Source organism: Phragmites australis, chromosome 12, assembly GCF_958298935.1.
Source record: "Phragmites australis chromosome 12, lpPhrAust1.1, whole genome shotgun sequence".
In the NCBI taxonomy this organism is placed as follows: Eukaryota; Viridiplantae; Streptophyta; class Magnoliopsida; order Poales; family Poaceae; genus Phragmites; species Phragmites australis.
The window spans coordinates 2,049,790-2,062,219 of NC_084932.1; positions in this window are offsets into that span (position 1 = coordinate 2,049,790).

The window sequence follows — 12,430 nt, forward strand, 5'->3', positions numbered from 1 at the left end:
GCATGCAGTACATGCGGTGGCGCCATAGCGAGGTGATGCAGTCGTACCGCTCCCGGAGCAGGTACGGCACATTGCACACCGCTAGACACGCCGCCACCGCCAGCCCCGCTGGCCCAATGCCAACGATCAGCAACTCGCAGATCACCTCAACGTACTCCTCGCCGACGAAAAAGCATGTGTTCGTCTCCCTCGCCTCCCCGCTACCTTCGCCTTCTTCAACTTGCCACCGGCGCTATCCATCTCATGGGATCCAAGGGGATTTAGAGGTGGAGGAGGATCAATTTTTTGCTTTATGCGATGTGATTTGGATGGGTTCATTCATAGGGGTTCCAGGGGAGCAATCCGCATGATGTGGAGAGGTGGCCATTTGATTTGATGCTAAGTAGTGGGAGGACGCAGCCGTGGGAGGACAGCCATTCGATTTGATGACCGTTCGTGATGTAAGGGGCATGATCCATGGGAGGACGCAACGGGCCAATCAGGAGCGAAGGAACAGACAACTATATATACTAATGTAAAGTAACCCACCTCCCTGGCAATTTTCTCACACCGTTCCTTTTTGGAGCCATATGTGATATTTGCTTTATCACAGATGGCTTCAAATACGAGCCGTCTCTGTTAATATTACAGACGATTCTAAATAAGAACTGTGACACCCATTCAATTCGCGCGGCCCAGCCCACCTCATCGGTTTCGGCCTAGCCAACGCAGCGCAACCCAGCCCGCTCCTCCCCTCGCTCCCGCTGACAGCCGGACCCCACCTGTTAGCGCGTTCGTCTCTACACCGCGCCCGCGCCTACGCCCGCATGCCCGCTCCCACAACTGCCGCCCACCTCGCCCGAATTCGCCGACATGCCCCGCCCCACGCGCCCACGCCCGCGCAACGGCATCCTCCCCTCTCCTATAAAATGGCTCTGCTGCACGCCGCCATCCCATCTGCCTCAAGTCGCCGAAAACCCGAACTCCATTGCCGTCGTCGCCAAGCTCGCCGAGCAAATCTACCGCGCCCGAGCCTTTCCCTCTGCGTCTGAGCCCAGTGCCGGTTTCGCCGAAGCCCATGGAGCCCATTTCTCCACTCGCCGAAGCCTCCCCGCCGTCGGAACTGAGCTTTCGCCGAACGCCGGTAAGCACCGCCGCCTCCTCGCCGTCGTCAGCATTGTCCGGAGCCTTATTCAGTCAATTGACCATTTCTCCGGCACTGCGTGCTTCCCAGGATCCTTTGCGACCGTCGATTTCAACTCTACATCGCCGCAGTCCTGAATTCATCGAGCTCCGACCTCCGCCGTTGCGTTTCGCCGTCGCCGACCACCGTCAGGACCTCCCCGGCCGTTGATAAGCTCTCGGTGAGACTCCCCGTGTGCCCCTCTTAGATTTTCGTCGCTCGCCGTAGATTCTAGTGGCCCGTAGCGCGGTTTAGCACGTCTCCAGCGAAGTTCTGGCGAAGCCCGAGGCGGCGCCGTCAACCTTCAGTCGCTGTCGGCCACCGATCCTCCCCAACCATTCTCGGCCGTCCGATCGTTGGTGAATGGCCCAGATTAGAATGCCTCGTACCCTTTCGCAAACCAATAGGAAGTTGCCACGTGTCCTCTTTAGCCCAGTCGGATTAAGTGGTCCACGTCAGCGCCACGTGTCACCCGCGTGTCAGCCACATCAGCCCTCCGAGCCCAGTCAGCCTGCTGACGCATTAAATGGATTTTCCAGTATAAAAATAATTCCTTAATTCCCAGGAAATAGGTAATCTTACATTTAGGCCCCTAGACTTTTTTGTTTTCACAAAAATACCCCTGGTTAGTTCTGTTTTATGCTTTTAGGGCCCTGGACTTTTGAATAATTGTAAATAGGTCCCTAAACTTTGCATATAAGTCCCTAGAGCCTTTTGTTTTTACAAATTAGTCCGTATAATCTTTCAGAAAAGCCCCTGTAGAGTAAAACTAGCATAACTTTTTCATACGAGCTCCGATTTAGGTGATTTTCGCGCTCCCGAGATCGTAGCAACGTGTACTGTCCTTTAGTAGCCTTTTTAGAGTTATTTGACCCTGTTTTGTGTGTTGTACTTAGCTGTTATGTTTGTTTGCTTTCCGGTGTGCGCAATGGCTTTAGGAGACAAGTAGCGAGTCAGCCTTCAAGACCAAGCATTCGAAGACTTCGAGCAACCTGCATTTGAAGGCAGGTGTTCTTGACCACTTTGATACCATTGTAGGTTTTACTTTCCTTAAATGCATACTTGCTTAATATAGAACCCCATGAGTAGGGTTTTACTAGAATTTGTGTGACAATTCCTTGTAGCCTTTGTGGGTCATGGGAAATGAAATGGGTAGCTATGCTAGCGCAGTCAGGGTTGGAGTAAATATTAATCTTGACTAATGTCTATGTAACAAGAATTTGGGGTATGGTAATCTTGTAGTAACTTGGAATAGGAATCCCAACTGGATGGCTAGAATGAGGTAGAGCTACACACCAGGGATTGTGTATGTTCCTATGTGGGATCCTAAGGACCGGTTTGTGAAGCCTGTTACTCGGCATAACAGCACAGCCATGAGGCCTATATGGGTACGACATGGGCAAGTAATTAGTGCCCTTCATATTCTGTACGCACGAATGGTCGATTAAGTGGCATAAGAGGGGGTCTCTGCAGTGGATGTAATCCCTGTTAGCGGTGAAACTTTAGTGGGTGCTTATAGATTTGGAGGCACTTTGTAACGGCCTTGTAGTGAGACCCCAGCTCTACACCCCAGAAGTGTAAAGCAAAACGGGAATCACGACTCGTGGGTAAAGTGTGCAAACTCTGCAGAGTGATAAAACTAATCGATCAGCCGTGCTCATGGTTAAGAACAGGCTTGGACTTCTTCATAATTAGTGAGGATTCTGAAGGGTTGGTTTGGGTAGTCGGGTGGTGGAACTCCCGATGAGTCTGTAGCCGGATATGGGATATCTGGTGAGTCTGGTAGTCGGATGGAATTCGATGAGCTGTGTTTTTTATTTGTTGGAGTTATAATCTAGTAATTAGGTTGCTAAGTCATTTGTGTCTTGTTTAGTTGGGCTTAGTCACAGTTATCCCGAGTCAAGCTTTTTCTTGTCATAAGCCTGCATGTCATACTATTTTCCTCACTTGTTGAGTACTCTGTATACTCACGCTTGCCTTCTCCCAAACTTTCGGATGCTGCTCAGAAGGTGAAGCTTTCGAAGACTTTTCGGACTATGGTGCTGAATTCAAGAAGGAGGAAGGCGTCGCTCTGAAGACCATGTCATAGGTTGGTGTTCCCCCGGACAACACTTGTGAATAGATGGGAGTCCTGCTGCCGCTTGAAGATCTTTTAGTGTTTTTTTTAGATCTGTGGGTCATTTTGTAAGGAATATTTTCGTTATTAATGACACAATTTATGTTATCACTGATGATGTCACTACATGTATGAAAACTTGATCCTGGCATACATGTGAAATACATCTGGTTTATTTCCTTGAAAACCAGGTGTGACAAGAACCGTCTATACTAAAAACGTGCATTCACTTTGAGCACGTCTCGTCATCATTACAAACTGTTCTTATGTGATAATATTTGTATATATAGACGACTCGATAGCACCGTTTGAAAAAAAGTGCTCTATTAAATTATTTTTTTAAGTAGTGGGACAAGATCAGAATATACATTTTCTTCCGTTTGGAACCTCCATCTTTCGATAGTTTATGGCACTGATCTAGAAGCAGTACCGTGCAACTCTCCGCTTTATTCTATCTTGGCACGAGCTGCACGAAGCAACGAAAACTTTCATTGGTCGCGTGTATCTGCAGCATAACAGACGATTATTCCCCAAATTAATCATTGGAGCCAAAAGTGAATTATTCACCAAATGTACGTAGGATATAAATATGTATCTAATAAGTAGTTCTGATTACTACTTAGTTTTTTCTTAATTTAGCTAAGGGTAAGTGAATCTTTAATTTATTTATTTTTAAGTTTTGAATCAACCACTTAACGTAAAAACACAAAACTTATATCTCTAGATGCATGGAAACAGGCTCAAACCGGGCCAGGCCGGGCCGCCCAATAAGTGTTAAATTATTGTTTCGGGCGTATGAAGCTAACAAATGTACGTACACTTATTCCTGAATGCACGTACGATCGTGCCAAGACTAGAATAAGATTGCGGGATTCAATACCACTCGATCCCCTGCATATTTTCTTCACATGTAATCATGCATTTGACCTGAACCATAGCGAAATGAATAGGACAAGAAGTGTACGCGAGATAGTGTTAAGCACATGCAGATTGCTTCATTGAGTATGCTGTTAAGCACATGCATAGATTGTTTTCTTGAAGGAATGGAAAGAACGTCGCCGTCCTGTGATAATTTAGAAACGAGACTTACACTTGAATTTATGCTTATGCAGCTAGCAAATCAAAAGCATTTATATATATAGACGACGAAGGAATCTTGAAAGAACTGGAAAGGCCAGTACTACGAACATGCATGCATCCAGGTGATTATTCTTTTTTCGAAAAGAGGGAAGGATGAGCTCTGTCATTTATTAAAGAAAAAAAAAGAGTTTTTACAATAAAGCACACCCCTTTCTCAAAACGAAGAGAATAAAAAACTATAGAAGATCAAATAATAAAAGCATGAGCATACAACATGTGATTAGGTGGTATAATGTTCGGCATATACGCATGTACCAGGGAAGGTCGGCAAGATCCCATATTCAAGGGTAGAAGGTCGCCAGATAGCAGCTCGATCGCCTATAAATTTCCTAGCAATCGCATGAGACCATCTCATTCATAGAACACCACTGCACACAGCAGCCCGTGACAACGTGCAGTCCAGATGGCCAGGCTGCGAGCACTGCTTCCCCTGGCCTTCGCGGCCGTCGTCCTCCTGCTCACCGTCGCGGCCGTCGCGGCCGCCGCGCCGCCTTCTGACAGGCCACCCGAGGCCCAGGGGCCGAAAGACCTAAAACCACCAAAGATGGAGAATTACTCACTCCAATTTTTTAGCAGATGGAGAATTGGTGATCGATGGCCTCATTCTAATTTTTTAGCAGGTGACGAAAAGAAACAGGTTCAAATAGGGATTGTTGGGGATCAACCGCGGGCATCACGATTAGTAAAACCATCAAAGCACTCCAGTTACTCACTCCAATTGTGAGAAAGGATTCATAATTATTTCACTTGTAAGTAGTGTAGATGAGAGAGACTATTCATTGGGTATTCGATTGATAACAACCTATAGACAATTTAAGTATAATTAGTTGTAAGTAGTGTACAAATGAATTTTTAAGTACGTATATATTGTACAAGCAAGTACTACTATTTAACAGTGCAAGGTGACAAGCAACAGGTGAACTGAACATGAGCTTTAGGTTGTCCGGTGCCGCATTCGAGTTACAAAACAAGCACATGTTGCAGGTCGCGTCCGACAACAACACCCATTCTATCCAGTTATGATAAAAGGGAGCATGTGAGAATGAGACTGCAGGGATGGGCAATGGATGGAAAGATTAAAACAAATGTCACCGACTGAGCATGTATGCTTCAACTTTGTAACCATTCAGGTCTCTTTGGAACACGGGATTTTTTTTTCCCAAAACATATGTTTTTTCTATGAAATTGAACTGATTTCTGTAAAATTCTTGTACAATTTCTGTGAAGTTCCTATGTTCAATTCCAAAGGAGCCTCGAACTTTTAAAAGATAGCGCCGTTGCCTGAATGGCTTGTGAACAAGAAGCCAACATGCCAAATCACATACCCTCCAATTGCATCACCAACAGAGGAGCCAGTGCTTTATCTTTTTCCTCAAATGACTGAACATAAAAGAAGTGTACATGGTGGTCTCGATATCTGAAACTCCGATCGAGCATAATCAGTACTCCACTATCTGTCCACATTTTCTACTTTTTAGCTCCCCCTCCACAGCTCGTGTTTGAGTATGAAGATTTATAATTTATTTCCACATTGTATCAACCACCTCTTTGATTTTTCTCAAATTCTATGTCAACAATTTGGTTGGAGGAACGAAGAGAAAAACGAGCTCAGGGGTGGTCGGTATTCAAAACACCGACCACCCCAAGTCCGAATTTTCTTCTTTTTAGTTCTCACTACGCAGCTAGAATTTGAGTTTGAAACTTTATACGGTGCTTCTCATCGTATCACCCACAAATTTTTCTCAGATTTTATCATCGCAATTTGGTTTGGAAATAACACGGCTTGAAGGCTTATTGATAATGGTGTTGATTTAGTTTAATAATTTTAAGATTGTATGGGTATGTTTATATACTGCAATTATGATCATAATTAACTAAAGTTGCAGAAAAATAGAGTTGGCATATTTGTCTTGAAGTCCAAGAATATTGTACACGCCGGATGATCCGACACTGAAGAAAATGAACTCGTCGGATGATCCAGCACTGAAGAAAATGAACTCACCGGATGATCCGACGTTCACATACAGTACATGCCAGAGCATTTCAACGAAGAAGCAAAAAATGAAGTACACACCGATAGTCTGACGTTGTGCATCAGTGAACGTCAGAGCTTTTCTTGCAGAGAGGTTGCAAATTAGCTCTGGCGGACTTGTATACGTCAGATAGTCTGGCGCTGGGATATATGTACGCTAGATGCTTCGTCGGAGTAATTTGTCCAGAGAGGGTGCAAAATAGGTTTTGGCAAGAATGGATACATCGGATGGTCTGACGATGGGCATGAATACACGCCGGACTATTTCTTGCATAGAAGATTTCAGACAGCCTAGTCTATTTCTTGCATAAAAGATTTCAAGAGGAGTGAACATCGGATCATCCGGTGTTTACAATTTTTCAGAGATGTTTCATTTTTGTAAGGATTTTGATTTCGATTAACTTGTGATGGAATTAAATGGTGTTGAAAGTACATGTTTGCTTGTGTTATGGTGTGTAGATGATGAATGCAACTTGACGGTTGATGGTAGGAAGATCGAAGCTAAGTGGGGAGCTTAGTGCCAAACGATGGAGGGAGCCGGCCGGAGTTAAGGGTGATCCTAGCAGTACATGTGGAGGTCAAGAAAAGTATGAGATGGAGGATGAAGATGGCATGTTAGCAAAGTCAAATGAATGGGGATGCTGGTGCAAGTGACAAAGCAGTCTGAGGGATTAGGAGCGGGAGAAACTTTTCAGCAGTCAAGATCACAAGACGGAGTACACGTGTCATTATCAGAATGCTTGCATAAGGTGTATGCAAGTGGTTGTGAGTCATGCTTTGAGAAACGTGCAAGACGGTTTTCCAGTTTGGCCGCAAAAACCACGGAAGGATGTAGTGCACGTGGTATCATCGCGAATCTTGCATCGAGGCGAGGCTAAGTCATGAAGGCGCCACATCATCCGATGGATGGAGAAAAATTTAGACGAAACTACCCCCGTGGTAGGTGGGAGTGCATCGTAAGTGAAGGAAAGTTTGTGGACATGATTATTTAATGGTTAAGAAAGCCCCTTGGCCTATAAATAGAGGGATATTGTTGGTGACAACACAAGAGCCTTTGAGAGTTTTGAGAGCCTTCCACTTGTGTTATGTGGAGAGGGAGAGATGGGTGCTTAGCCTATGTTTAGGTGAGAGCTTTTGTGAGAAAAACACTTTGTAATCTGCCAAAAGATGGCGTTTCTCTGAGCTTAATGAAGCGTGTATTTTTATATTTGCTTGAGTCCATCTCCTTCTAGTCTTCTGCTTTTGTATCTCTTGTTTTCGTGCAAGTTTTTGATATTTTCGTTTTTCTAGAGAGCTGCTTGTTTTGGATCATGTAAGGGATGTTCTTCTTATTGTTAGAGGGTTAATCATCTCAAATGAGTTGATTGAACCATGCCAACCCGCTAGATCCTCCAACTTGAAGAATCCTTTCTTCCAGCAGCTAGTTCTCTTATGTTTAGAAGTTTTTCGTCAAGTTGTTTATTTTCTTACGCTGTGACTCTTAATATGGTCTTAATCGGAATCTAATATTCACATTCATCTAAGATAAGCGTTGGTTTTGGAAGTTTTGTATTTGTTCTTGTTTCTCTTGCTTTCGCATGCGATTTTGAGGTGTGTTGGGTTCAAGAATAGGAGAAGGTCATCAATTTCGAAAGAAATTTATTAAGACGTCTATTCACCCCTTCTCTAATCGCCTATCTTGATCCTACAAAATTTAGGTATGAATTTTTTTTTCCAAATTTTATAGTCATAATTTGATTGAGAAAAAAATGAATACGTTGTTAGCGGGTGGACGGTATTCGAAATACCGTGTGGCCCTCTTTTCCTATCACTTCGCTGCCTCTGGAAGCCCACAACAGCGGACGTGAATGGAATTCATTGCAACGGCATGAAGTTGCGCACGCTCAGTGTCGGCGATGCCACCGTCAGGTGCTCAGGCATGTGCAGCATGCCCCAAGTCCGTTCATGCTTGCTTCGTGCTCGCACGTGCTGCTATGTGATGCATAGTCAATAGGTCATCACCGGGCACGGCCGGCGCGGCACATCGGCTGGAGCGGAGCATCCATCCTCCATTTATATGGGGGCAATTGCAAATTTGCCATTGTTTTGAACCGTTATTGCCACTAGAAAATTACAAAAATACCATCAGAATTTTCATTCTAGTGGCTTTCCTGCAAAAAATAAAAAATTAGTGGCAAATTTGCAAATGACCCTTTTATAAACTATTGCATGCATATGGGTTGCAGTCAGAACGCCACGAATTTGACAACACCAAGAAAAATCAATCTCGTCGTGTTTGGCACAATGGTGCATCCATGGTGCAGATATCGCGTCGATCTTGCTAGCCTTTTCATCTAGATTTATGATGTTGCCCGTCCCTGTAGCGCCACAATAAGAACCAAGACGTAAAACACATGCAATTTGCTAATTGCCCTCATGCTTCTTTCAATCTTTCTACCACCCATGCGTGTCTTATTGGTTGGGGTCGATAGATAGATCGATGAATCTTCTCTACTTTTGTCAACTCTACTGGGCTTTGTGACCTTCACCTACACGGTCATTATTCACATGGAGTAACAAGAGGGCGAAGCCGACTCTTGTTAGGCTTGATCATGTGCTCATGTCGGCTGATTGGGAGGATATGTTCCTTGCTTGTTTTCTCCAAGGTCTCTCTTTCGATTTCTCAGACCATTGCCCTCTCTTGTTGTCCTCCAACGCTTCACTGGCCGGTCGCATGAGATTCCATTTCGAAGCTTTCTGGACCATAGCTCCAGACTTCCTTGAGGCAGTACAACGTGGATGGTATTGCCCGTCCTAGGAAGAATCTTCCAAGCACTTGGATCAGCTTCTTCGTAACACGACTAAAGAACTGAAACACTGGAACCAAAAATGGTTCGGCTCTATTCGAACATATCTTCTAGCAGCCCTTGAGTTGATCCTCAAGCTTGACGTAGCACAAGATCATCGAAACTTGTCTACGATCGAAGTGTGGCTCTGGAAAGACCTGAAGATGTGTTGTCTTGTCCTAGCGTCCTTGGAGCGCACTATTGCTTGTTCGAGATCGTGGCTCACTTGGCTTAGGGAGGGAGAAACGAACACAACGTTTTTCGCCTCTTCGCAAACTGTTGAAAAAAGAACCATCAGTCAATTGTCGACTGGTTCGAGGTCTTGACCTCACATCCTGAAATGGAAGATATTCTCTACCAGCACTTCTCTGGTATTCTCGGTTCCGATTGTGACCGAGATTACTCCATTAACCTAGAGGCTCTGGGAGTGGAAACAGTTGATCTACACCATTTGAGTTCACCTTTCTCTAAGGAGGAGATATGGGATGCCATCAAGTCGCTCCCATCCAAAAAGGCCCCTGGTCTAGATGGCTTCGTCATGGAATTCTACAAAATGGCTTGGTTAGTCATCAAGGTAGATGTACTGGTGCAAGCTTTCAACGCTTTATTCCTAACAAACCACCAATCTCTCCACAGAATCAACAATGCCTACATGTCCTTGTTGCCCCAAAAAGCCGAAGCCTCAACACCATCTGATTTCAGGCCAATCAGTTTGATTCACAGTGCTACCAAATTGTTTTCGAAGCTTCTTGCTTGCCGTTTGGCGCCAGAATTAAAGAATTTGGTAGGCCTCAACCAGAGTCCTTCGTTAAAGGCCAATACATCCAAGATAATTTCAAGTTGGTACAAGCCACTGCCATGTGTTCACCCGTTCACGTAATCCTAAGCTGCTCATGAAACTAGATATAGCAAAGGCCTTTGATAATGTGTTATGGCCTTTCCTTACGCAGCTCCTTCGCCATAGGGGCTTCGATACCAGGTGGTGCGATTGGATTACGGCAATCCTGACCACATCCTCTATAAAGATTATGCTAAATGGGCATCTCAGACAACCCATCTACCATGCCGGCTGCTTAAGGCAAGGCGATCCTCTATCTCCGATGTTGTTTATCCTTGTGATGAACGCCCTTGATTGGTTAATCCTCAAAGCCGGGGAGCAGGGTGTTCTGCTTCCTTTGGGTAAACCAAAAATTAAACATCGTTGCTCCCTATATGTTGATGATGCGGTGATATTTATCTCTCATACCGCGAAAGATATTCATGCTTCTTTAGCTATCCAGGAACTTTTTGGATCTCCAACTGGTCTCAAAACCAACCTTTCCAAATGCACCGTTGTCCCTATTGGGTGCTCCGAGGACATCTTGAACTTTGCCAGCTAGCTTCTCCCTTGCCAGATGAAGGATTTCCCCATCCCCTATTTGGGACAACCTTTGACAATTTGCAAACTTGAGAAATCTCAGCTTTAGTCTCTTGTCAACAAAGTGGTTAACCACCTTGCATCCTAGAGTGCTACGCTGCTTTCCAAGCCCGGGAGGCTGACCCTCATGAAGGCAGTACTGTTAGCTATGCCGATCTATATCCTCATCCCAATTGACGCCCCCAAGGCTATCTTAAAGGCCATTGATCAAATTCTTATGAATTTCTTCTGGGCAGGTGAACTAGTCTCCGCAAAAGGCAAATGTATGGTGGTCTGGGACATGGTCTGTAGATCGTTCGAATTCGGTGGCTTGGGAGTCATCAACCTCTAGATTGCAGTATTGGCCTTGCGCATGAGATAGTTGTGATTGAAGAAATTCGGTGTCGAGACGGCGTGGATAGACTTGCCAATTGTGTCAGATTCAAAAGCAGCTGCAATGTGTGACATCTTAGTCTACACTATGGTTGGGAATGGTCAGCGAACTCTTTTCTGGAGTGGTTGCTGGCTGGATGGCTCTGTTATAGCATCCATTGCCCCAGATCTTATGGTAGTTGTTCCTCAGCGTGTGATTAAAACCCAAACAGTCTGGGACACCCTCCTAGACAATAGGTGGATCGGGGACATCGTTGGCTGACCTTCCTAGATACTTCACATGGCTCAGGCTCGAGATACCTCATTGCGGGCACGGTAGATTTAGGCTCAACGGTGTGGTTGTGCTATTCTGCTCTACTCGGCTGGGAAGGAGAGAGGAAGCAGAAGGCTTGCACGCGAGAAGAGAGTGCAAGCAATCTACCAATATATGTTATTGTGGACAAAAATTCAAAGTTTCGGCCTACAAGAGGGGTGCCTGATCAGCTGGTATGGCGGTGGTCTCCTGGAAGTGTTTACCTTGCTAAAGCTACTTACCAACAGTTCTGGCCTTGCTGGCGTGATTAAAGTGTGGAAGTCTTGGGCGCCGACTGAAGTGAAATTCTTCATGTAGCTCACTGTCCACCAACACACCTAGACAGTCGACCGACGCTATAGGCATGGCCTCCAGCAAGACAATGCATGCAGTCTTTGTTGCCAAGAGCCAGAAATAGTAGATCATTTGCTTCTGAGTTGCTCGGTCACCAAGCAGGTATGATGGGTGGTTCTAAGTTGGTTTCATTTCCCATCTGCCATGCCTCAAGCGCCCTGTTGGCTTGTAGATTGGTGGATTAAGAATGGATCTCAGCTGCCGAAGGATCATTGCAAGGGATTCAATACTCTGGTCCTTCTGGTATCCTGGATTATTTGGAAGCACCGTAATTCTAAGGTCTTCACCGGTTCTATGTTCACGATGTCGGACATTATCAAAAGTATGAAGTCAAAGATCTCCCTTTGGTTGGCGGCACGCAAAACAATTATCCCCGATAGCGATTAATTTAGCCTTCGTTTCCTTTTAAGCTTGCCATTGTTGGGACGCACTATAGCCGATCTGTTGCCGGCAACTCCACTATAAACGCGGGTGTCGCGTTCTTCTCTCTGTCGTGCTGTAATCAGCTTATTTTACCCCTTTCTTAATGCAATATACGCAGCCCTCATGTGTGTTCGAGAAAAATCTTCTCTGCTTTCAATTATCTCCTCAACAGAATTGTTTGAAGATTTGCAAAGACTTCGGAAGTTTGATAGTGAAAAATGGGCTAGAGCCTAGAAACAAGACAACTGCAAACGACGCTGAAAAGAAGGGGCGACAGAAATGCAGGCATCTACAGCA